The 5,597-nt window shown below is 35.6% G+C and overlaps 1 pseudogene; it reads left to right on the plus strand.

Moving 5' to 3' along the window:
- Positions 1 to 720: 720 nt before the first annotated feature.
- LOC131249516 (nucleosome assembly protein 1;1-like) lies at positions 721 to 3,796 on the plus strand (annotated as a pseudogene).
- Positions 3,797 to 5,597: the final 1,801 nt, after the last annotated feature.

A 5,597-nucleotide genomic window follows, 5' to 3' on the forward strand; every position in this document is an offset into this window, starting at 1 on the left:
CTTGCTCCGCTCATTTTCTAGTTTGTCATACTCAATTTCATGCTTTCCCCGCTCATTTCGTAGTTTGCCCCGCTCAATTTCATGCTTGCCCCGCTCATTTCCTAGTTTACCCTACTCATTTCCTAGTTTGCCCCGCTCAATTTCATGCTTGGCCCGCTCATTTCTTAGTTTGCCCCATTCAATTTCATGTTTGCCCCGCTCAATTTTATGCTTACCCTGCTCATTTCCTAGTTTGTCCCACTCAATTTCAGGTTACTCCCGCTGAATTTCTATTTTGACCCACTCAATTTTCAGGTTGCCCTGCTGAATTTCATGTGTGCTCCGCTCAAACTGATAATGCCTCCCTCGCTCAATGGCATGATAGATAACGTCACCAAATTAAACAAGCACCACTTAAAACCATTTGTTAACGACGAAGGTCCTTCATTATTTAATCGAGTTTTGTCATATGGCATGGTTCCATTGATTTATGATTTACTGATAATGTGTCATTGTATTGGTTTTCAAATAATGGCTGCAAGAATCATGTGCTCTTTTGGCGAGGAGTTAGAATTTGAAAACAAGCGATACTCGTACACGGGTGAAACATCAAAATAAATGACGCTACATCTCGAGACTACGTACGAGGAGCTTCGATCTAGAATTTACAAGATTATTAAGAGTAGACCAGAAGATTGTGATATTAGGATAAAAGTATTGAATCCTTACACTCACGAATCAATGTCTCCAATCGAAATCGAAGACGACGATGACGTCAAAGAGTTCTTGTCTTACCAATTTGAGTATTCGGATAAATTCATCCCGTTAGTTATCGAAATAATCCAACACATCAATACCACAACATACGTGGATAGTGTGGCTGATGAGTATGGTATGGAATTCAAATACAATCCCTCTCCATTACAAGTGGTAGTAAGCAATGATCAATTACCCGAGCCGCCGCAAACATTAAATGTCATGACTAGGCAAGTCAGTGGTGCAGTTGACATTAAAAGTAATTATGAATACATGACACCGCCGTTAGCATCAACGGCGGATCTGCTATCATCATCCACCATCCCATCTGTGCGTGTAAGCGACATTCCGCTTTGAGACCTTCGCAATACATCAAACCTCATGACTCGTCAAGTTCTCACGCCATTTAATGATAATGCATTCACCAATGTAAAAACCCAAACCTAAACTTAAACCTACACCTAATCCTAATCTCAACTCCTTAACCTAAACCTAAACTTGAAAATCCAAACCTAAACCCGGTCCTGAACCCGATTTCCTAAACCTAAACCTTAACCTATTCTTAGTTCCCTAAACCTTAACCTATAACCTAACTTAAACCTAAACCTATAAATGACACTTATAACCTAAACCTAAACCTGTAACCTAAACCTAAAACCTAAATGTATTCTCAAATCCCTAAACCTAAACCTACACCTAACCCTAATCTCAACTCAACTTAAACCTAAACTTGAAAACCCAAGCCTAAACCCAGTCCCGAATTCGATTTCCTAAACCTAAACCTTAACCTATTCTCAGTTCCCTAAACCTTAACCTATAACCTAACTTAAACCTAAACCTATAACCTACACTTATAACCTAAACCTATAACCTACACTTAGATGGGCCCATATTGAATGTATGTAGTATATCCACGTCGTCCATCTAATTTTAGCAGTTGAGCCCTAAATTGAAGCATATCAAAATATCAAGTGAATCATACCAAGGGAAACAGTGGGCATAATGATTTTCTAGTTTGCCCCGCTGATTTCATGTTTCCCCCGCTCAATTTCATGTTTGCCCCGCTGATTTTTCAGTTGTCCCGCTCAATTTCATGCTTGCCCCACTCATTTCCGTGTTTGCCCCGCTCAATTTCATGCTTGCCCCTCTCAATTTCATGTTTGCCCCGCTCAATTTCATGCTTGCCCCACTAAATTTCATGTTTGCCCCGCTCAATTTCCAGTTTACCCAGCTAAATTTCTAGTTTGCCCTAATGTACTAAGTAAACTCAGATGTATTACAAATAAAACATCATGTATGTAGTATATCCACGCCGTCCATCCATTCTTCCATCTACTTTTAGCGATTTAGCCCCAAATTGAAGCATATCAAAAGATCAAGTGGATCATATCACGGGAAACAGTGGGCAAAATGATTTCCACCATTGAAACTATAGTGGGCCCAACAGTGATGTTTGTTTGTTATCACATCTATATAAATTGGCCAATCTAATCACTATTTGTGAAAAAAAAAAGAAAAAAAAAAGAGTCTATATTCTTTAGCACACATAAAAGTATCATGATTAAGTATACCTTTCAAATGACGCAAAATCTTTTTCCCTACTTGTAGATGAATCTAACTTAGAAATTTCATATGCTAGTCAAGTAATTCCACAATATACAAGATGTTTAGGCTAGTATGAGTCAAGTATTTAAAACTTCTAATCGATAACTTGAAGCTTTTTAGGATCTATTAGATTGTTTTTCTTGTCCTTGCTCAATTTCAACTTAATTTCCATTAGTATGCTCACTAATTTAGAAATTTTCATCTCAAAGATTTTTAGAGTTCCATGAATATACGTGTTCTCAAATGTAAAAATTACATCATCTATTTAATTTATCCTAATTCAAGATAATATCTCATAAGACCTCATCAATTATAACACTATCATTGTCTGTGAAGATTAGATCACCAATGTATAAGGATGTCAATAATACATTGTTGCATACAAGTTTTCCTAGTGAAAAACTTGTTTAGGTAACATTGTTGCATACAAGTTTTCCTGTCAAGCTTATGCAAGTTTTTCCATTAAGCATTTGTATTGTCTAATTTTCTGTGGCATGGGTTATTTTACTATTTTTTGCTACTTGCCAAGCTGATATGCTAGTTGTAGACTTGCAGGTACCATTTATTTGCCTCTGATCTGAGTATATTATGCAGTATGTTCTTGTATTTTGCTTCAGCTATTCCTTTAATTTCGAAAATTTTGCAGAGGTATGAAATTGTGAATTGTGAATGGTGTTGTTGAAGTAAAAGGTGTTACCTACAGAGGATAAAGCTACAGAGGGTATTTAACAAAACTTGAGTGCTCCAATTTATTGGAAATACTTTGTTTAGGACGCTTATTGTGTGTTGTTTTTTAAGAGAAAGGAGTGCCAGATTTTTGGCTCACTGCAATAAAAGCCAACGAAGTGGTTGGTGAGGAGGTAAATGACTCAAAACATGATGTTTCATCAACTCGTGTTTTCTGTTTCTTTTTCTTTTTCTTTCTTTCTAGTATAGTTCTTATGCTTTCCTTGTTTCTCATTTCAGATTTCTGAGCGCGATGAAGGGGCTCTCAAGTATTTCAACGATATCAAGTGGTTCATAATTAATGATCCCAAGGGCTTGAAGCTCGAATTCTTCTTTGATCCTAACCCATGATTGACGATGATGAACCTATTCTTGAGAAGGCCATAAGGTACTGTTATTGCTCATAACTTTCCATGACAAAGAAATTCTACTAGTTGGTCTTCTTCTTCCTATTGTATTTAATTTAGTTCAATTTTATTTCTTGCATGATGTGGAATTTGGTTGGGGTACTTATAGGACGGAGATTGAATGGTATCCTGGAAAGAGCCTAACACAGAAGGTTCTGAAAAAGAAGCCAAAGAAGGGATCAAAGAATGCCAAGCCCATCACAAAAACTGAACAATGTGATAGTTTCTTCAACTTCTTCAATCCACCACAAGTCCCGGATGATGATGATGATATTGATGAAGAGATAGCAAGTTCGATGTCACTACACGAAAGAGCAATTTGACTGCTATTCCTTAGTTGTTGATCATCTCCTGTGATTTCTTTTTAACAGGCTGAGCAGCTTCAGAATCAAATAGAGCAGGATTATGATGTTGGGTACATGTTCTTTCTCTTACATTATTCATATGTTTCTTGCCTACTTCATTCATTACAAAAGCCTCTTCCTTTCTAACTAATGATAGTGAATGCCTTTTGAATGATCAAAATATACTTTTAGAGCCGCGAGCCTTTGATTATTTTGGAGGGTGCAGGGTCTTCTCATCATTTACTTCGTGAAAACTGATGTGGATGGGTGTTTATTTATATATTTATTTATTTTTGCATCAGGTGTGAAGAAAAAAGTTGATAAAGTAATAGTACTTGTGGGCAAAAGAGAGGAGAAAATGACCGTAGACCTATAGCTACGGTTTATAACCGTAGCCATAAATTGTCGATAATATCGACCATAGTTCGATAATATCGAAAATGAATGCCAAATTGTCTAGCAACAAAACTCAAAAAATGGAAGAATTTTCGATATTATCGACATATGTTCGATAGTATCGAGCATAAGTCATCGATAATATCGAGATATGATCGATAGTATCGATAACTAATGTTGAGTAATGACCGTAGACCTATTGCTACGGATTATAACCGTAGCAATAGGTACCGTAGCCGATATATCGATATTATCTACAACATGTCGATATATCGATAAGTCGATATATCGATAATATCTCGATATATCGACATTTTATGGAAATACAGCAAATTGTCGATATTATCGGCATATTGTCGATATTATCATTGACTTACGTCGATAATATCGATGATATGTCGATAATATCTACGTTTGCATATTTTGTAATTTTATTTTTTATTGTGTTTTTTTTTGTTTTGTTTTGTTTTTTGTTTTTTTTTTTTTTTTTTTGGGTTAGCTTGTTGTATACACCCATGTCAGTACACACCCTCCATGTTAGCCATTCCCACTAGGAATTGATACGAAGATGAATAAATATCATCCTTGTTGGGAGTATTTGAAATTTTATTAGGGTGAGACGTTGGAGTTATGTGTTCTTGAATTTACTGTGTGAATAATAGTATAGTAACTTGTTAGGTGTCACAAATGAATAATTTATGAATCTTCTGAGGAATGCTTTAAATGATGCTCGAAATGTTCGTTCCAATAAGTACATTGCATTGAGAGGTATGTTTTGTACTTAAGACCTATTAGATGTGTTGTTGAAAGTGAGTTTAAATGCACATGCAACTGCCATAAGTTTCTACCATCATAGATTTCTTAAAATTTAATAACTTTCATAGAAATCTGATGTAGCTTTTCCATATTGCTTCAACATGTTGTCATCCAATTGTTCCAGGTGAATAACCTAAAAAGTGTACTTTGGGCAATATGTTCTTTAAAAACATATTTGTTCCATGCTTTATTTCTACTAATGATATTCTTGTTATTCTACTAATGCTACTCTGGTTGTCCTTATCGTTCAAACATAGCACAAGAGAATTTCAACATTTTCTCAACATAGAAGTATCCTGTGTAAACCAACATAAAAGCAGCAAACAATGCTTCTACACTACACATATGAAACAACATGTTAACACTATACATATGGATAGAATTGTTAATGTTCTGTAGCAATTCTCTCACAAGAAGATCCAAGTACAACATGGAAGCTCAGTTTTTCCATCTAATGCATGTGGTCCAATGTAAGATTCTGATATTAGCAGCAGCAGTGAGTGATACTGCAACTTTTTTCTTTCTTTCTATTTAGATAACTTATACTATACATACAGATGAAAAATCT

The sequence above is a fragment of the Magnolia sinica genome, chromosome 6, assembly GCF_029962835.1.
Source record: "Magnolia sinica isolate HGM2019 chromosome 6, MsV1, whole genome shotgun sequence".
Classification (NCBI taxonomy): domain Eukaryota; kingdom Viridiplantae; phylum Streptophyta; class Magnoliopsida; order Magnoliales; family Magnoliaceae; genus Magnolia; species Magnolia sinica.